General features: G+C 48.7%; 1 protein-coding gene across 1 annotated transcript in view; it reads right to left on the bottom strand.

Moving 5' to 3' along the window:
* Positions 1-20,118: 20,118 nt before the first annotated feature.
* Positions 20,119-23,249, bottom strand: part of LOC137525267 (7-methylguanosine phosphate-specific 5'-nucleotidase A-like) — a 28,362-nt gene continuing 25,231 nt past the window's right edge. Inside the window, exon 6 of the mRNA XM_068246302.1 lies at positions 20,119-20,191. The gene's annotated coding sequence lies outside the window, so the exon portion shown is untranslated. The remainder of the gene's footprint in view (positions 20,192-23,249) is intronic.

Genomic DNA, 23,249 nt, shown 5'->3' with positions numbered 1-23,249 from the left:
CAGACATCCTGCTCACACTATGCACGACTTCCTGCTTACACTATGCCAGACATCCTGCTTACACTATACCAGACTTCCTGCTTACACTATGCCAGACATCCTGCGCACACTATACCAGACATCCTGCGCACACTATACCAGACTTCCTGCTAACACTATACCAGACTTCCTGCTCACACTATGCACGACTTCCTGCTCACACTATGCACGAATTCCTGCTTACACTATACCAGACTTCCTGGCTCACACTATGCCAGACTTCCTGCTTACACTATGCCAGACTTCCTGCTTACACTATGCCAGACTTCCTGCTAACACTATGCCAGACTTCCTGCACACACTATGCCAGACTTCCTGCTCACACTATGCACGACTTCCTGCTCACACTATGGCAGACTTCCTGCTCACACTATGCACGACTTCCTGCTCACACTATACCAGACTTCCTGCTAACACTATGCCAGACTTCCTGCTTACACTATGCCAGACTTCCTGCTTACACTATACCAGACTTCCTGCTCACACTATGGCAGACTTCCAACTTACACTATGGCAGACTTCCTGCTCACACTATGCCAGACTTCCTGCTCACACTATGCCAGACTTCCTGGCTCACACTATGCCAGACTTCCTGGCTCACACTATGCCAGACATCCTGCTTACACTATACCAGACATCCTGCTAACACTATACCAGACTTCCTGCTTACACTATACCAGGCAACCTGCTTACACTATGCCAGACTTCCTGGTTACACTATGCCAGACTTCCTGCTTACACTATGCCAGACTTCCTGCTTACACTATACCAGACTTCCTGCTTACACTATGCCAGACTTCCTGCTTACACTACGCCAGACTTCCTGCTTACACTACGCCAGACTTCCTGCTTACACTATACCAACTACCTGCTTACACTATGCCAGACTTCCTGCTTACACTATGCCAGACTTCCTGCTTACACTATGCCAGACTTCCTGCTTACACTATGCCAGACTTCCTGCTCACACTATGCCAGACTTCCTGCTCACACTATGCCAGACTTCCTGCTCACACTATGTCAGACTTCCTGCTCACACTATGCCAGACTTCCTGCTAACACTATGCCAGACTTCCTGCTAACACTATGCCAGACTTCCTGCTAACACTATGCACGACTTCCTGCTAACACTATACCAGACTTCCTGCTTACACTATGCCAGACTTCCTGCTTACACTATACCAGACTTCCTGCTTACACTATGCAGACATCCTGCTTACACTATGCACGACTTCCTGCTCACACTATGCCAGACTTCCTGCTTACACTATGCCAGACTTCCTGCTCACACTATGCCAGACTTCCTGCTAACACTATGCCAGACTTCCTGCTAACACTATACCAGACTTCCTGCTAACACTATGCACGACTTCCTGCTAACACTATACCAGACTTCCTGCTAACACTATGCCAGACTTCCTGCTTACACTATACCAGACTTCCTGCTTACACTATGCAGACATCCTGCTTACACTATGCACGACTTCCTGCTCACACTATACCAGACTTCCTGCTCACACTATGCCAGACTTCCTGCTCACACTATGCCAGACTTCCTGCTCACACTATGCCAGACTTCCTGCTAACACTATGCCAGACTTCCTGCTAACATTATGCCAGACTTCCTGCTCACACTATGCCAGACTTCCTGCTCACACTTCGCCAGACTTCCTGCTCACACTATGCCAGACTTCCTGCTCACACTATGCCAGACTTCCTGCTCACACTATGCCAGACTTCCTGCTCACAATATAGCAGACATCCTGCTTACACTATACAAGACTTCCTGCTTACACTATACCAGACTACCTGCTTACACTATGCGCGACTTCCTGCTCACACTATGCCAGACTTCCTGCTCACACTATGCCAGACTTCCTGCTAACACTATGCCAGACTTCCTGCTTACACTATGCCAGACTTCCTGCTAACACTATGCCAGACTTCCTGCTTACACTATACCAGACTTCCTGCTTACACTATACCAGACTTCCTGCTTACACTATATCAGACTTCCTGCTTACACTATACCAGACTTCCTGCTTACACTATGCCAGACTTCCTGCTTACACTATGCCAGATCCTGCTTACACTATGCCAGACTTCCTGCTTACACTATACCAGATCCTGCTTACACTATGCCAGACTTCCTGCTTACACTGTGCCAGACTTCCTGCTTACACTGTGCCAGACTTCCTGCTTACACTATACCAGACTTCCTGCTTACACTATGCCAGACTTCCTGCTTACACTATGCCAGACTTCCTGCTTACACTATACCAGACTTCCTGCTTACACTATACCAGACTTCCTGCTTACACTATACCAGACTACCTGCTTACACTATGCACGACTTCCTGCTCACACTATGCCAGACTTCCTGCTTACACTATGCCAGACATCCTGCTCACACTATGCATGACTTCCTGCTTACACTATGCCAGACATCCTGCTTACACTATACCAGACTTCCTGCTCACACTATGCCAGACTTCCTGCTAACACTATGCCAGACTTCCTGCTTACACTATGCCAGACTTCCTGCTTACACTATTCCAGACTTCCTGCTTACACTATACCAGATCTCCTGCTAACACTATACCAGACTACCTGCTTACACTATGCACGACTTCCTGCTCACACTATGCCAGACTTCCTGCTCACACTATGCCAGACTTCCTGCTAACACTATGCCAGACTTCCTGCTTACACTATGCCAGACTTCCTGCTTACACTATTCCAGACTTCCTGCTTACACTATACCAGATTTCCTGCTAACACTATACCAGAATTCCTGCTAACACTATACCAGACTTCCTGCTTACACTATACCAGACTACCTGCTTACACTATGCACGACTTCCTGCTCACACTATGCCAGACTTCCTGCTTACACTATGCCAGACATCCTGCTCACACTATGCACGACTTCCTGCTCACACTATGGCAGACTTCCTGCTTACACTATGCAGACTTCCTGCTAACACTATGCCAGACTTCCTGCTCACACTATGGCAGACTTCCTGTTCACACTATAATAGACTTCCTGCTCACACTATGCCAGACTTCCTGCTCACACTATGCCAGACTTCCTGCTCACACTATGCCAGACTTCCTGCTAACACTATGACAGACTTCCTGCTTACACTATGCCAGACTTCCTGGCTTACACTATGCCAGACTTCCTGCTTACACTATACCAGACTTCCTGCTCACACTATGCACGACTTCCTGCTCACACTATGCCAGACTTCCTGCTCACACTATGCCAGACTTCCTGCTCACACTATGCCAGACTTCCTGCTTACACTATGCCAGACTTCCTGCTAACACTATGCCAGACTTCCTGCTTACACTATGCCAGACTTCCTGCTTACACTATGCCAGACTTCCTGCTTACACTATTCCAGACTTCCTGCTTACACTATACCAGACTTCCTGCTAACACTATACCAGACTTCCTGCTAACACTATACCAGACTTCCTGCTAACACTATACCAGACTTCCTGCTAACACTATGCCAGACACTATACCAGACTTCCTGCTAACACTATGCACGACTTCCTGCTCACACTATGCCAGACTTCCTGCTCACACCATGCCAGACTTCCTGCTTACACTATGCCAGACATCCTGCTCACACTATGCACGACTTCCTGCTCACACTATGCCAGACTTCCTGCTTACACTATGCAGACTTCCTGCTTACACTATGCCAGACTTCCTGCTAACACTATGCCAGACTTCCTGCTAACACTATGCCAGACTTCCTGCTTACACTATGCCAGACTTCCTGCTAACACTATGCCAGACTTCCTGCTAACACTATGCCAGACTTCCTGCTTACACTATACCAGACTTCCTGCTTACACTATACCAGACTTCCTGCTTACACTATACCAGACTTCCTGCTTACACTATGCCAGACTTCCTGCTTACACTATACCAGATCCTGCTTACACTATGCCAGACTTCCTGCTTACACTATGCCAGACTTCCTGCTTACACTATGCCAGACTTCCTGCTTACACTGTGCCAGACTTCCTGCTTACACTGTGCCAGACTTCCTGCTTACACTGTGCCAGACTTCCTGCTTACACTATGCCAGACTTCCTGCTTACACTATACCAGACTACCTGCTTACACTATGCACGACTTCCTGCTCACACTATGCCAGACTTCCTGCTCACACTATGCCAGACATCCTGCTCAAGCTATGCACGACTTCCTGCTTACACTATGCCAGACATCCTGCTTACACTATACCAGACTTCCTGCTTACACTATGCCAGACATCCTGCGCACACTATACCAGACTTCCTGCTAACACTATACCAGACTTCCTGCTAACACTATACCAGACTTCCTGCTCACATTATGCACGACTTCCTGCTCACACTATGCACGACTTCCTGCTTACACTATACCAGACTTCCTGGCTCACACTATGCCAGACTTCCTGCTTACACTATGCCAGACTTCCTGCTTACACTATGCCAGACTTCCTGCTAACACTATGCCAGACTTCCTGCACACACTATGCCAGACTTCCTGCTCACACTATGCACGACTTCCTGCTCACACTATGGCAGACTTCCTGCTCACACTATGCACGACTTCCTGCTCACACTATACCAGACTTCCTGCTAACACTATGCCAGACTTCCTGCTTACACTATGCCAGACTTCCTGCTTACACTATACCAGACTTCCTGCTCACACTATGCATGACTTCCTGCTAACACTATGCCAGACTTCCTGCTTACACTATGCCAGACTTCCTGCTTACACTATGCCAGACTTCCTGCTTACACTATGCCAGACTTCCTGCTTACACTATGCCAGACTTCCTGCTAACACTATACCAGACTTCCTGCTTACACTATACCAGACTTCCTGCTTACACTATGCCAGACTTCCTGCTTACACTATGCCAGACTTCCTGCTTACACTATGCCAGACTTCCTGCTTACACTATACCAGACTTCCTGCTTACACTATGCCAGACTTCCTGCTTACACTATGCCAGACTTCCTGCTTACACTATGCCAGACTTCCTGCTTACACTATGCCAGACTTCCTGCTTACACTATACCAGACTTCCTGCTCACACTATGCCAGACTTCCTGCTCACACTATGCCAGACTTCCTGCTCACACTATGCCAGACTTCCTGCTCACACTATGCCAGACTTCCTGCTAACACTATGCCAGACTTCCTGCTAACACTATGCCAGACTTCCTGCTAACACTATGCACGACTTCCTGCTAACACTATACCAGACTTCCTGCTTACACTATGCCAGACTTCCTGCTTACACTATACCAGACTTCCTGCTTACACTATGCAGACATCCTGCTTACACTATGCAGACATCCTGCTCACACTATGCACGACTTCCTGCTCACACTATGCCAGACTTCCTGCTCACACTATGCCAGACTTCCTGCTCACACTATGCCAGACTTCCTGCTAACACTATGCCAGACTTCCTGCTAACACTATGCCAGACTTCCTGCTAACACTATACCAGACTTCCTGCTAACACTATGCACGACTTCCTGCTAACACTATACCAGACTTCCTGCTTACACTATGCCAGACTTCCTGCTTACACTATACCAGACTTCCTGCTCACACAATGCCAGACTTCCTGCTCACACTATGCCAGACTTCCTGCTAACACTATGCCAGACTTCCTGCTAACATTATGCCAGACTTCCTGCTTACACTATGCCAGACTTCCTGCTCACACTTCGCCAGACTTCCTGCTCACACTATGCCAGACTTCCTGCTCACACTATGCCAGACTTCCTGCTCACACTATGCCAGACTTCCTGCTCACAATATAGCAGACATCCTGCTTACACTATACAAGACTTCCTGCTTACACTATACCAGACTACCTGCTTACACTATGCGCGACTTCCTGCTCACACTATGCCAGACTTCCTGCTTACACTATGCCAGACATCCTGCTCACACTATGCACGACTTCCAGCTCACACTATGCCAGACTTCCTGCTTACACTATGCCAGACTTCCTCCTTACACTATGCCAGACTTCCTGCTTACACTATGCCAGACTTCCTGCTTACACTATACCAGTCTTCCTGCTTACACTATACCAGACTTCCTGCTTACACTATACCAGACTTCCTGCTTACACTATGCCAGACTTCCTGCTTACACTATGCCAGACTTCCTGCTTACACTATACCAGACTTCCTGCTTACACTATGCCAGACTTCCTGCTTACACTATACCAGACTTCCTGCTTACACTATACCAGACTTCCTGCTTACACTATGCAGACATCCTGCTTACACTATGCACGACTTCCTGCTCACACTATACCAGACTTCCTGCTTACACTATGCCAGACTTCCTGCTCACACTATGCCAGACTTCCTGCTCACACTATGCCAGACTTCCTGCTTACACTATGCCAGACTTCCTGCTCACACTATGCCAGACTTCCTGCTAACACTATGCCAGACTTCCTGCTAACACCATGCACGACTTCCTGCTCACACTATGCCAGACTTCCTGCTCACACTATACCAGACTACCTGCTCACACTATGCACGACTTCCTGCTCACACTATGCCAGACTTCCTACTCACACTATGCCAGACTTCCTGCTAACACTATGCCAGACTTCCTGCTTACACTATGCCAGACTTCCTGCTTACACTATTCCAGACTTCCTGCTTACACTATACCAGATTTCCTGCTAACACTATACCAGACTTCCTGCTAACACTATACCAGACTTCCTGCTTACACTATACCAGACTACCTGCTTACACTATGCACGACTTCCTGCTCACACTATGCCAGACTTCCTGCTTACACTATGCCAGACATCCTGCTCACACTATGCACGACTTCCTGCTCACACTATGGCAGACTTCCTGCTTACACTATGCAGACTTCCTGCTAACACTATGCCAGACTTCCTGCTCACACTATGCCAGACTTCCTGTTCACACTATAATAGACTTCCTGCTAACACTATGCACGACTTCCTGCTCACACTATGCCAGACTTCCTGCTCACACTATGCCAGACCTCCTGCTCACACTATGCCAGAATTCCTGCTCACACTATGCCAGACTTCCTGCTAACACTATGCCAGACTTCCTGCTTACACTATGCCAGACTTCCTGCTTACACTATTCCAGACTTCCTGCTTACACTATACCAGACTTCCTGCTAACACTATACCAGACTTCCTGCTAACACTATACCAGACTTCCTGCTAACACTATGCCAGACTTCCTGCTAATACTATACCAGACTTCCTGGCTTACACTATGCCAGACTTCCTGCTTACACTATACCAGACTTCCTGCTAACACTATGCCAGACTTCCTGCTCACACTATGCCAGACTTCCTGCTCACACTATGCCAGACTTCCTGCTAACACTATGCCAGACTTCCTGCTTACACTATGCCAGACTTCCTGCTTACACTATACCAGACTTCCTGCTAACACTATGCCAGACTTCCTGCTCACACTATGCCAGACTTCCTGCTCACACTATGCCAGACTTCCTGCTTACACTATACCAGACTTCCTGCTAACACTATGCCAGACTTCCTGCTCACACTATGCACGACTTCCTGCTAACACTATGCCAGACTTCCTGCTAACACTATGCCAGACTTCCTGCTTACACTATGCCAGACTTCCTGCTAACACTATGCCAGACTTCCTGCTTACACTATGCCAGACTTCCTGCTAACACTATGCCAGACTTCCTGCTAACACTATGCCAGACTTCCTGCTTACACTATACCAGACTTCCTGCTAACACTATACCAGACTTCCTGCTAACACTATGCCAGACTTCCTGCTAACACTATGCCAGACTTCCTGCTAACACTATCCCAGACTTCCTGCTCACACTATGCCAGACTTCCTGCTAACACTATGCCAGACTACCTGCTTACACTATGCCAGACTTTCTGCTAACACTATGCCAGACTTCCTGCTCACACTATGCCAGACTTCCTGCTCACACTATGCCAGACTTCCTGCTCACACTATGCCAGACTTCCTGCTAACACTATGCCAGACTTCCTGCTAACACTATGCCAGACTTCCTGGCTTACACTATGCCAGACTTCCTGCTTAAACTATACCAGACTTCCTGCTAACACTATGCACGACTTCCTGCTAACACTATGCACGACTTCCTGCTCACACTATGCCAGACTTACTGCTCACACTATGCCAGACTTCCTGCTCACACTATGCCAGACTTCCTGCTAACACTATGCCAGACTTCCTGCTCACACTATGCCAGACTTCCTGCTCACACTATGCCAGACTTCCTGCTCACACTATGCCAGACTTCCTGCTCACACTATGCCAGACTTCCTGCTAACACTATGCCAGACTTCCTGCTAACACTATGCCAGACTTCCTGCTTACACTATGCCAGACTTCCTGCTAACACTATGCCAGACTTCCTGCTTACACTATGCCAGACTTCCTGCTTACACTATACCAGACTTCCTGCTTACACTATACCAGACTACCTGCTCACGCTATGCACGACTTCCTGCTCACGCTATGCACGACTTCCTGCTTACACTATACCAGACTTCCTGCTTACACTATGCCAGACTTCCTGCTAACACTATGCCAGACTTCCTGCTAACACTATGCCAGACTTCCTGCTTACACTATGCCAGACTTCCTGCTTACACTATGCCAGACTTCCTGCTTACACTATACCAGACTTCCTGCTTACACTATACCAGACTTCCTGCTTACACTATATCAGACTTCCTGCTTACACTATACCAGACTTCCTGCTTACACTATGCCAGACTTCCTGCTTACACTATGCCAGACTTCCTGCTTACACTATGCCAGATCCTGCTTACACTATGCCAGACTTCCTGCTTACACTGTGCCAGACTTCCTGCTTACACTGTGCCAGACTTCCTGCTTACACTATACCAGACTTCCTGCTTACACTATGCCAGACTTCCTGCTAACACTATACCAGACTTCCTGCTAACACCATGCACGACTTCCTGCTCACACTATGCCAGATTTCCTGCTCACACTATACCAGACTACCTGCTTACACTATGCACGACTTCCTGCTCACACTATGCCAGACTTCCTGCTCACACTATGCCAGACTTCCTGCTCACACTATGCCAGACTTCCTGCTCACACTATTCCAGACTTCCTGCTTACACTATACCAGACTTCCTGCTTACACTATACCAGACTTCCTGCTAACACTATACCAGACTTCCTGCTTACACTATACCAGACTACCTGCTCACACTATACCAGACTTCCTGCTCACACTATGCACGACTTCCTGCTAACACTATGCCAGACTTCCTGCTCACACTATGCCAGACTTCCTGCTCACACTATGCCAGACTTCCTGCTAACACTATGCCAGACTTCCTGCTCACACTATGCCAGACTTCCTGCTCACACTATGCCAGACTTCCTGCTCACACTATGCCAGACTTCCTGCTCACACTATACCAGACTTCCTGCTCACACTATGCCAGACATCCTGCTTACACTATACAAGACTTCCTGCTTACACTATACCAGACTACCTGCTTACACTATGCACGACTTCCTGCTCACACTATGCCAGACTTCCTGCTTACACTATGCCAGACATCCTGCTCACACTATGCACGACTTCCTGCTCACACTATGCCAGACTTCCTGCTTACACTATGCAGACTTCCTGCTAACACTATGCCAGACTTCCTGCTCACACTATGCCAGACTTCCTGCTTACACTATACCAGACTTCCTCCTTACACTATGCCAGACAGACATCCTGCTTACACTATACAAGACTTCCTGCTTACACTATACCAGACTACCTGCTTACACTATGCACGACTTCCTGCTCACACTATGCCAGACTTCCTGCTCACACTATGCCAGACATCCTGCTCACACTATGCACGACTTCCTGCTCACACTATGCCAGACTTCCTGCTTACACTATGCAGACTTCCTGCTAACACTATGCCAGACTTCCTGCTCACACTATGCCAGACTTCCTGCTTACACTATACCAGACTTCCTCCTTACACTATGCCAGACTTCCTGCTTACACTATGCCAGACTTCCTGCTTACACTATACCAGACTTCCTGCTTACACTATACCAGACTTCCTGCTTACACTATGCCAGACTTCCTGCTTACACTATACCAGACTTCCTGCTTACACTATACCAGACTACCTGCTTACACTATACCAGACTTCCTGCTTACACTATACCAGACTTCCTGCTTACACTATACCAGACTACCTACTTACACTATGCCAGACTTCCTGCTTACACTATGCCAGACTTCCTGCTTACACTATGCACGACTTCCTGCTCACACTATGCCAGGCTTCCTGCTCACACTATGCCAGACTTCCTGCTAACACTATGCCAGACTTCCTGCTACCACTATACCAGACTTCCTGGCTTACACTATGCCAGACTTCCTGCTTACACTATACCAGACTTCCTGCTAACACTATGCACGACTTCCTGCTCACACTATGCCAGACTTCCTGCTCACACTATACCAGACTACCTGCTTACACTATACCAGACTTCCTGCTTACACTATACCAGACTTCCTGCTTACACTATACCAGACTACCTGCTTACACTATGCCAGACTTCCTGCTTACACTATGCCAGACTTCCTGCTTACACTATGCCAGACTTCCTGCTTACACTATACCAGACTTCCTGCTCACACTATGCCAGACTTCCTGCTCACACTATGCCAGACTTCCTGCTAACACTATACCAGACTTCCTGCTAACACCATGCACGACTTCCTGCTCACACTATGCCAGACTTCCTGCTCACACTATGCCAGACTTCCTGCTCACACTATGCCAGACTTCCTGCTAACACTATGCCAGACTTCCTGCTAACACTATACCAGACTTCCTGGCTTACACTATGCTAGACTTCCTGCTTACACTATACCAGACTTCCTGCTAACACTGTGCACGACTTCCTGCTCACACTATGCCAGACTTCCTGCTCACACTATGCCAGACTTCCTGCTCACACTATGCCAGACTTCCTGCTCACACTATGCCAGACTTCCTGCTCACACTATGCCAGACTTCCTGCTAACACTATGCCAGACTTCCTGCTTACACTATGCCAGACGTCCTGCTTACACTATGCCAGACTTCCTGCTTACACTATGCCAGACTTCCTGCTAACACTATGCCAGACTTCCTGCTAACACTATACCAGATTTCCTGCTTACACTATACCAGACTTCCTGCTAACACTATGCCAGACTTCCTGCTAACACTATGCCAGACTTCCTGCTCACACTATGCCAGACTTCCTGCTCACACTATGCCAGACTTCCTGCTCACACTATGCCAGACTTCCTGCTCACACTATGCCAGACTTCCTGCTAACACTATGCACGACTTCCTGCTAACACTATCCCAGACTTCCTGCTCACACTATGCCAGACTTCCTGCTAACACTATGCCAGACTTCCTGCTAACACTATGCCAGACTTCCTGCTAACACTATGCCAGACTTCCTGCTAACACTATGCCAGACTACCTGCTTACACTATACCAGACTTCCTGCTAACACTATGCCAGACTTCCTGCTTACACTATTCCAGACATCCTGCTCACACTATGCACGACTTCCTGCTCACACTATGCCAGACTTCCTTCTTACACTATGCAGACTTCCTGCTTACACTATGCCAGACTTCCTGCTCACACTATGCCCGACTTCCTGCTCACACTATGCCAGACTTCCTGCTTACACTATGCAGACTTCCTGCTAACACTATGCCAGACTTCCTGCTCACACTATGCCAGACTTCCTGCTTACACTATACCAGACTTCCTGCTAACACTATGCACGACTTCCTGCTCACACTATGCCAGACTTCCTGCTCACACTATGCCAGACTTCCTGCTCACACTATGCCAGACTTCCTGCTAACACTATGCCAGACTTCCTGCTTACACTATGCCAGACTTCCTGCTTACACTATTCCAGACTTCCTGCTTACACTATACCAGACTTCCTGCTGACACTATGCCAGACTTCCTGCTTACACTATGCCAGACTTCCTGCTAACACTATACCAGACTTCCTGCTTACAGTATACCAGACTTCCTGCTAACACTATACCAGACTTCCTGCTTACACTATACCAGACTTCCTGCTAACACTATACCAGACTTCCTGCTAACACTATGCCAGACTTCCTGCTAACACTATGCACGACTTCCTGCTAACACTATCCCAGACTTCCTGCTCACACTATGCCAGACTTCCTGCTAACACTATGCCAGACTTCCTGCTCACACTATGCCAGACTTCCTGCTAACACTATACCAGACTTCCTGCTTACACTATACCAGACTTCCTGCTAACACTATCACAGACTTCCTGCTAACACTATGCCAGACTTCCTGCTCACACTATGCCAGACTTCCTGCTCACACTATACCAGACTTCCTGCTAACACCATGCACGACTTCCTGCTCACACTATGCCAGACTTCCTGCTCACACTATACCAGACTTCCTGCTAACACCATGCACGACTTCCTGCTCACACTATACCAGACTTCCTGCTCACACTATACCAGACATCCTGCTTACACTATACAAGACTTCCTGCTCACACTATGCCAGACTTCCTGCTTACACTATGCCAGACATCCTGCTCACACTATGCACGACTTCCTGCTCACACTATGCACGACTTCCTGCTCACACTATGCCAGACTTCCTGCTTACACTATGCAGACTTCCTTCTAACACTATGCCAGACTTCCTGCTCACACTATGCCAGACTTCCTGCTCACACTATGCCAGACTTCCTGCTCACACTATGCCAGACTTCCTGCTTACACTATGCCAGACTTCCTCCTTACACTATGCCAGACTTCCTGCTTACACTATGCCAGACTTCCTGCTTACACTATGCCAGACTTCCTGCTTACACTATGCCAGACTTCCTGCTTACACTATACCAGACTTCCTGCTTACACTATGCCAGACTTCCTGCTTACACTATGCCAGACTTCCTGCTTACACTATACCACACTACCTGCTTACACTATACCAGACTTCCTGCTTACACTATACCAGACTTCCTGCTTACACTATGCCAGACTTCCTGCTTACACTATGCCAGACTTCCTGCTTACACTATGCCAGACTTCCTGCTCACACTATGCCAGACTTCCTGCTCACACTATGCCAGACTTCCTGCTAACACTATGCCAGACTTCCTGCTCACACTATGCCAGACTTCCTGCTAACACTATGCCAGACTTCCTGCTAACACTATGCCATACTTCCTGCTAACACTATGCCAGACTACCTGCTTACACTATACCAGACTTCCTGCTAACACTATGCCAGACTTCCTGCTCACACTATGCCAGACTTCCTGCTCACACTATGCCAGACTTCCTGCTCACACTATACCAGACTTCCTGCTCACACTATGCCAGACTTCCTGCTCACACTATACTAGACATCCTGCTTACACTATACAAGACTTCCTGCTTACACTATACCAGACTACCTGCTTACACTATGCACGACTTCCTGCTCACACTATGCCAGACTTCCTGCTTACACTATGCCAGACATCCTGCTCACACTATGCACGACTTCCTGCTCACACTATGCCAGACTTCCTGCTTACACTATGCAGACTTCCTGCTAACACTATGCCAGACTTCCTGCTCACACTATGCCAGACTTCCTGCTTACACTATACCAGACTTCCTCCTTACACTATGCCAGACTTCCTGCTTACACTATGCCAGACTTCCTGCTTACACTATACCAGACTTCCTGCTTACACTATGCCAGACTTCCTGCTTACACTATACCAGACTTCCTCCTTACACTATACCAGACTTCCTGCTTACACTATACCAGACTACCTGCTTACACTATACCAGACTTCCTGCTTACACTATACCAGACTACCTGCTTACACTATGCCAGACTACCTGCTTACACTATGCCAGACTTCCTGCTTACACTATGCCAGACTTCCTGCTTACACTATACCAGACTTCCTGCTCACACTATGCCAGACTTCCTGCTCACACTATGCCAGACTTCCTGCTCACACTATGCCAGACTTCCTGCTCACACTATGCCAGACTTCCTGCTCACACTATGCCAGACTTCCTGCTTACACTATGCCAGACTTCCTGCTTACACTATGCCAGACTTCCTGCTTACACTATGCCAGACTTCCTGCTAACACTATACCAGACTTCCTGCTAACACTATACCAGACTTCCTGCTTACACTATACCAGACTTCCTGCTAACACTATGCCAGACTTCCTGCTAACACTATGCCAGACTTCCTGCTCACACTATGCCAGACTTCCTGCTCACACTATGCCAGACTTCCTGCTCACACTATGCCAGACTTCCTGCTCACACTATGCACGACTTCCTGCTAACACTATGCACGACTTCCTGCTAACACTATCCCAGACTTCCTGCTAACACTATGCACGACTTCCTGCTCACACTATGCCAGACTTCCTGCTCACACTATGCCAGACTTCCTGCTAACACTATGCCAGACTTCCTGCTTACACTATGCCAGACTTCCTGCTTACACTATTCCAGACTTCCTGCTTACACTATACCAGACTTCCTGCTAACACTATGCCAGACTTCCTGCTTACACTATGCCAGACTTCCTGCTAACACTATACAAGACTTCCTGCTTACAGTATACCAGACTCCCTGCTAACACTATACCAGACTTCCTGCTAACACTATGCCAGACTTCCTGCTTACACTATGCCAGACTTCCTGCTTACACTATTCCAGACTTCCTGCTTACACTATACCAGACTTCCTGCTAACACTATGCCAGACTTCCTGCTTACACTATGCCAGACTTCCTGCTAACACTATACAAGACTTCCTGCTTACAGTATACCAGACTTCCTGCTAACACTATACCAGACTTCCTGCTAACACTATGCCAGACTTCCTGCTAACACTATGCACGACTTCCTGCTAACACTATCCCAGACTTCCTGCTCACACTATGCCAGACTTCCTGCTAACACTATGCCAGACTTCCTGCTCACACTATGCCAGACTTCCTGCTAACACTATACCAGACTTCCTGCTTACACTATACCAGACTTCCTGCTAACACTATCACAGACTTCCTGCTAACACTATGCCAGACTTCCTGCTAACACTATGCCAGACTTCCTGCTCACACTATGCCAGACTTCCTGCTCACACTATACCAGACTTCCTGCTCACACTATACCAGACATCCTGCTTACACTATACAAGACTTCCTGCTTACACTATACCAGACTACCTGCTTACACTATGCACGACTTCCTGCTCACACTATGCCAGACTTCCTGCTTACACTATGCCAGACATCCTGCTCACACTATGCACGACTTCCTGCTCACACTATGCACGACTTCCTGCTCACACTATGCCAGACTTCCTGCTTACACTATGCAGACTTCCTTCTAACACTATGCCAGACTTCCTGCTCACACTATGCCAGACTTCCTGCTTACACTATGCCAGACTTCCTCCTTACACTATGCCAGACTTCCTGCTTACACTATGCCAGACTTCCTGCTTACACTATGCCAGACTTCCTGCTTACACTATGCCAGACTTCCTGCTTACACTATACCAGACTTCCTGCTTACACTATACCACACTACCTGCTTACACTATACCAGACTTCCTGCTTACACTATACCAGACTTCCTGCTTACACTATACCAGACTACCTGCTTACACTATGCCAGACTTCCTGCTTACACTATGCCAGACTTCCTGCTTACACTATGCCAGACTTCCTGCTTACACTATACCAGACTTCCTGCTCACACTATGCCAGACTTCCTGCTCACACTATGCCAGACTTCCTGCTAACACTATACCAGACTTCCTGCTAACACCATGCACGACTTCCTGCTCACACTATGCCAGATTTCCTGCTCACACTATACCAGACTACCTGCTTACACTATGCACGACTTCCTGCTCACACTATGCCAGACTTCCTGCTCACACTATGCCAGACTTCCTGCTAACACTATGCCAGACTTCCTGCTTACACTATGCCAGACTTCCTGCTTACACTATTCCAGACTTCCTGCTTACACTATACCAGACTTCCTGCTAACACTATACCAGACTTCCTGCTAACACTATACCAGACTTCCTGCTCACACTATACCAGACTACCTGCTCACACTATGCACGACTTCCTGCTCACACTATGCACGACTTCCTGCTAACACTATGCCAGACTTCCTGCTAACACTATGCCAGACTTCCTGCTCACACTATGCCAGACTTCCTGCTAACACTATGCCAGACTTCCTGCTAACACTATGCCATACTTCCTGCTAACACTATGCCAGACTACCTGCTTACACTATACCAGACTTCCTGCTAACACTATGCCAGACTTCCTGCTCACACTATGCCAGACTTCCTGCTCACACTATGCCAGACTTCCTGCTCACACTATACCAGACTTCCTGCTCACACTATGCCAGACTTCCTGCTCACACTATACTAGACATCCTGCTTACACTATACAAGACTTCCTGCTTACACTATACCAGACTACCTGCTTACACTATGCACGACTTCCTGCTCACACTATGCCAGACTTCCTGCTTACACTATGCCAGACATCCTGCTCACACTATGCACGACTTCCTGCTCACACTATGCCAGACTTCCTGCTTACACTATGCAGACTTCCTGCTAACACTATGCCAGACTTCCTGCTCACACTATGCCAGACTTCCTGCTTACACTATACCAGACTTCCTCCTTACACTATGCCAGACTTCCTGCTTACACTATGCCAGACTTCCTGCTTACACTATGCCAGAATTCCTGCTTACACTATGCCAGACTTCCTGCTTACACTATGCCAGACTTCCTGCTTACACTATACCAGACTTCCTCCTTACACTATACCAGACTTCCTGCTTACACTATACCAGACTACCTGCTTACACTATACCAGACTTCCTGCTTACACTATGCCAGACTACCTGCTTACACTATGCCAGACTTCCTGCTAACACTATGCCAGACTTCCTGCTCACACTATACCAGACTTCCTGCTAACACTATCACAGACTTCCTGCTAACACTATGCCAGACTTCCTGCTCACACTATGCCAGACTTCCTGCTCACACTATGCCAGACTTCCTGCTCACACTATACCAGACATCCTGCTTACACTATACAAGACTTCCTGCTTACACTATACCAGACTACCTGCTTACACTATGCACGACTTCCTGCTCACACTATGCCAGACTTCCTGCTTACACTATGCCAGACATCCTGCTCACACTATGCACGACTTCCTGCTCACACTATGCACGACTTCCTGCTCACACTATGCCAGACTTCCTGCTTACACTATGCAGACTTCCTTCTAACACTATGCCAGACTTCCTGCTCACACTATGCCAGACTTCCTGCTTACACTATGCCAGACTTCCTCCTTACACTATGCCAGACTTCCTGCTTACACTATGCCAGACTTCCTGCTTACACTATGCCAGACTTCCTGCTTACACTATGCCAGACTTCCTGCTTACACTATACCAGACTTCCTGCTTACACTATACCAGACTTCCTGCTTACACTATGCCAGACTTCCTGCTTACACTATACCAGACTTCCTGCTTACACTATACCAGACTACCTGCTTACACTATACCAGACTTCCTGCTTACACTATACCAGACTTCCTGCTTACACTATACCAGACTACCTGCTTACACTATGCCAGACTTCCTGCTTACACTATGCCAGACTTCCTGCTCACACTATGCCAGACTTCCTGCTCACACTATGCCAGACTTCCTGCTCACACTATGCCAGACTTCCTGCTCACACTATGCCAGACTTCCTGCTAACACTATACCAGACTTCCTGCTAACACCATGCACGACTTCATAAAGCCTGCAACAAGCGGTAAGCCTGGCGGTAGTTACCGACACTTCTAGTGAGGCGTTAACAAGTTACCGACAGCTCTCACAGCTCTGATGAATGCAAAGTGCAGAGAGCCGAAGTCTGTTTGAGTCATCAGTGGAGAGAGCCAGAGAGCCGTCTGTGTGAGTCATTTGAGCAGGCAGGGAAAGACTGTGTCTGTCTGAGTCATCAGTGGAGAGAGCCGTCTGTGTGAGTCATTTCTGCAGGGCAAAGAGAGAATCGAGACACTGCTCTACTCTACCGCTTAATGGGCTGTGGTAATTTACCGACCTCCAAGGGCAGCTGGGGAAATCTTTATGAATTAGCACACAGACCGGGAAAATACAGAGTGCGGTATTTTCCCAACAAGATTTTTCTTATCGCACTGCTTTTTATGAATCAAGGCCATTGTCTCTCGCTTACAAGAAACTGATTCTGCTGCTCATGTGGCTAAGAGTCTATTTCTTGCAGGCAGAGAACTCTGTCAGGCTCCCAAGAGCTGTGATAGGATAAGCTGTGTCCTGGGAAGAGGTGAAGTGCTGCTGATGCTTATCACGACAGATCAGGAGGGATGGCTCCAACAAAAACACTAATTGCCTGACACACACATATACAGGACTGTAAAACTCACATTAAACTGCTGCGCTACTGTATCCAGGCTTTGTATTGAGCGTGTCATGTGGGCTGCTCCCAGGGCTTACATTCGGGGGATGTCTTATATTTCAAGCATGCTAGGAATTCCTGCTAGGGCTTATTCTCAGGGGATGTCTTACTTTAGAGGAAACACAATTCTGATACACTTTGGGACCTACAGTATCTTTCCCTGGCCTGAAAATGGAGCTGGAAACCTCGAGTAGCTGATGTTCTCCTCCCACAATTTTAGCTTTGCATGAGTAAATTATCTCAGGAACTTCTGGGTCTCAGCAGTAAAGTCTGGGAAGAGCATTAAAATGAACCCGAGGTGTTATATGGAGGCTACCATATTTATTCCCTTTTAAGCAATACCAGTTGCCAGGCAGCCCTGCTGATCCTCTGCCTCTAATATTTTTATCCATAGACCCTGAACAAGCATGCAGCAGATCTGGTCACGTCTGACAATGGCCTCAATTCATAAGTATGTTCGGTAAAAAAAATCTGGGCGGGAAAATACTGTATTCGGTATTTTAGACCTTTGTGTGCTAATTCATAAAGATTTTCACAGCTGCCTTTGAAGTTTGGTAAATTACTGCAGCCCATTGAGCGGTACAGCAGAAGTGTGGCAATATCTCTTTTGTTACAAGCTGTAATTACGGCTCCCTGCACAGATGACTCAATGCAAAGTGCAGGGAGCCATCTGTGCAGGAATACCCTACCAGAGCGGTCAGTAACTTGTTAAGACCTCACCAACTGTGTTGTCAGAAAACTGTCAAATGTCAATTCATAAATTCAACAAGCGGTAAGCCAGACGATAATTGCCATGTGTTGGAGGTACCTACAGCCAAGTGGGTAATTTTCCTCACTGCTCGGTAATGTCAGTTTTTCATGCGGTAACAGCCTTTACGAATTGAAAGTCTGCTGTTTTCAGCCTTACCGCATGCAGTAATGCTTTGAGTTGAGGCCAATATTGTCAAACACCTGACTAGCTGTATGCTCGTTTCTGGTGTGTTCCAGACACTACTGCAACCAAATAGATCAGCAGGGCTGCCAGGAAACTGGTGGTGTGTAAAAGCAGGGGTGCTCGGATACTCCTTTTTAAACTCTGAATTAATCCTGATAGCTAGAAATCCGGAGAGGATCGGATAGCCGAATTCAAACCGTTCTGGAGTCCGAATAGATCCAGATATCCGAACCCATTATCCGGGTTAATCCTGGTATCTAGATTGAAAACCGGAAGTGGCCTTTGCATTGCTTCCAAAACTTCTGTTATAGTAAATGATGCATGAAGCATCTTTTTTTTAAGAAAAACAGTAATTGTTTGCTGGGAGATATAATACATAAAAAACCAACCTGTAAATGAACATCGGACTGGTTCCAGACAGCGGTTGTGCAGCCCACATTGTGTCCAAAGTCCAACGCACAAATGGTACATCCGTTTTCAGCTCAGACATTGACTTAAAAAGACATAAGACTTAAAAAAATTAAACCTTTTTCTTTCAATAAAATTCAGCTTTTGTAGTGGCGTAATAGCTGGTGGCAGTGGCGGCAGAAGATATAGTTCTGTCTGGACCCTGGTGGTGGGTACCACAGACAGGAGCTGCAGGAGGAGTAGGTAGATGCACCCTGGTGGTGGGAGCAGCACAGGCAGGAGGAGGAGTGTAACATGTGGTAGGCAGCATAGATAGTCCACCATGGCACCTAGTGTTGGTACCACGGCTGTAAAAAAAAAAAATAATAATAATTATGAACCAGGCTTATTAGTCAAGACTGAGCCAGGAGGTTGTTGTGGTAAAGGGTGATAAGGTAGTGATACCCAGCCACTTCATGTCCCCCTCTTGCCAACAGGGGCCAGGCACTCACCAACCACCCAAGCTAGTTTGATTTCGAGAAATGTCAGTCTTTCCACAGACTGGGGGAACAGAAGAGAGTGCTTCTCCATCACCACACCACCGGCCGCACTGAAGCACCTCTCTGAAGGCACGCTGGAAGGTGGGCAGAACAGCACTTCCAGGACGTACTGCGCCAGCTCGCTCCAGATATCCAGGCACTTGACACAGTACTCCAAGGGGTCCACAGGGGTGTCTGTCAAGCCCGCTGTAGGACTCCATGTAATCTGCCATCATCCGGGTCAGGCGCTGGTTCGGGCTTTGAGAGCCATATGCTGCTGAAGGACCCTCCTATGTTGGCAGCTGCACCGGCATTGTGTAGAGCGCCTTAGTCAGAGACAGCAGGTTTGTTGGGTGCCTGCTGCTGTGCTGGCTGGACTGTGACAGCAGGGGGGGGTGGCAGTCTGGGGGAAGGCTTCCTCCAAGTGCCGAACCAGGGACCGCTGCAAGTCCCTCATTCGGTGCACAGGGTCTCCTCCTACAGGCAGGAACTGATGCAGCTTCCCCTTCAGCCGTGGGTCCATTATCATGGTGATCCACATGTCCTCCCGATCACGCATCTGCTTGACCCTTGGGTCCTTGTGCAGGCACTGCAGCATGTGCGCTCCCATGGGAAGAGGGATGCCATCTCTGCTGACACATCATCATCACGCCCAGAGCCTGTCGTCCTCCATCTGACCCCTGAGCCTCCTCCTGCTCTCTCCACCCTCGCACCACTGCAGCTGCACTTGGCTGTGCCCCTCATCTTCAAGGTCAGGGACCTCCAAGTCCACCTCCTCCTGATGCACAGAGGTGGACTGTGCAGACACAAAGGTGGGCTGTGCAGCTGGCTGCAGCTCCTGCTGGATCAAGGCTGTCTCTCCCACTTCCAGCAGAGCATAGAGGGCCTTGTCCAGTATGCACACCATGGTCACCCACTCACACACCGACGCATGGTCCCAGCTGACCATGTTGGTGGCCTCCAGGAAGGGTGCCAGCACGAAGCACACCTGCATTTTTCCCCACTCGGCACTGAGGATGATGTTCGGGAGGTGGGTGGTGCCGGTCCCAGACAAGGTTGTGTCCGTGGTGGCTCTGGCCAGGTATTGGTTGACAGCCTGCCTCTGTTCAACCAGACGTTCCAACATGGCCAGGGTGGAATTCCAGCGTGTTAGAAAGTCTATGATCAGATGGTGCTGTGGCAAGTTCAGCTCTTTTTGCACGCCTTCCAGGGATGCTGAGGCACCACCCGAGTGGTGGAAATGACCCACCGGTTTCCTTGCCGCTTTCAAAAGTGTGTCCATCCCCTGGTAGGTACGCAGAAATTTCTGCACCACCAGGTTCAGGATGTGGGCCAGACAGGGGATGTGGATGAGGTTTCCCCGGAGAATGGTGGCAACCAGGTTGGCTCCATTTTCGGACACCAACTCTCCAACTTTCAGGCCTCTGGGGGTCAGCCAACTCCTCTCCTGCTCCCTCTGGTAGCGAAGCACGATGGCTGCTTTGAGATTGTACTTCCCCAGGCTGACCATCTTCCGCAGCGCTTGGCAGTGGCGGGCTTTCACGCTGCTGCTGAGGCGGGGATGTTTGGCGGTGGGTTTGCTGGAGGGGGGAACTGGATCAGAAGAACCTGCTGCACTTACCCTGACCCTGCTGCGGGGTGGCACCACCCACTGGATTGTTGCTGTGCTTTATGCTGCTGTCCCCTCCTCACCCACCTTTACCAAACTGACCCAATGCACGGTGAAAGAGAGGTAGCGGCCTGTCCCAAACCAGCTGCTCCAGGAGTCCATGGTCACATGGTCCTGCTTACCCACCGCATGATCCAGCCCACGCTCCACATTGGCCATAGCGAAGCGGTGCAGTGCTGGGGTGGCCGTGCATGAAAAGTAGTGCCGGCTGGGTATTGGCCAATCCGGCGCTGCGCACTGCAGGAGCACACGCCTCTGACTCCCCTCCTGCACAAACGAGTACGGGAGGAGCTGGGAGGACATGGATCGTGCAAGTAAGCTGTGGTGCCATAGTTGGAGGGATTACAACCTCTGCTCAGCTTCACATGGCACATATTACAAGTGAAAAACTGGCTGTCCACTGAGGGCAGCTAACGAACGCCTAACGCCTATGGGTGTCGGCAGGTCGTAAGTGGTATTACATCCATGTCAGTTCAGGGAGGGTGTCTCCGTGAACAGACTGCGAGCCGCCGATCGCGGCTTGCACGCTTAAAGTAAACACGCGGGGAAGAAATCCCCGCTGTTTACATCGTATGGCGCTGCCTCTGATTGGCCGGGGATCGCTGCCACCTGATAGGCTGAAGCCTATCCTATCCGGATATCCGTCCTGCGCAGCCCATAGCCTGCAGCAGAAACACGTATGGGCAGAGAGGGTGGAAATCGCTGCGGAGGGGGGCTTTGAGGAGACCCCCCCCCCCGCAAATCACAGGCAGCCGGCGGCGATCAGACCCCCCCCCAGCAGGACATCCCCCTAGTGGGGAAAAAAGGGGGGAAGTCTGATCGCCATGCTGCAAACCTGATCTGTGCTGTGGGCTGGAGAGCCCACGCTGCACAAATCAGGCCTGGTCCTTAAGGGCCCGTTCACACTTAGAACCGCAGAACGCCGGCGATTACCGCCGGCGTTTTGCGGTAGTGAT

The sequence above is a fragment of the Hyperolius riggenbachi genome, chromosome 7 (assembly GCF_040937935.1).
Source record: "Hyperolius riggenbachi isolate aHypRig1 chromosome 7, aHypRig1.pri, whole genome shotgun sequence".
NCBI classification, from domain to species: domain Eukaryota; kingdom Metazoa; phylum Chordata; class Amphibia; order Anura; family Hyperoliidae; genus Hyperolius; species Hyperolius riggenbachi.
The sequence above is the reverse complement of the archived record's forward strand: the minus strand, read 5'-3'. Positions and strand labels throughout refer to the sequence as shown.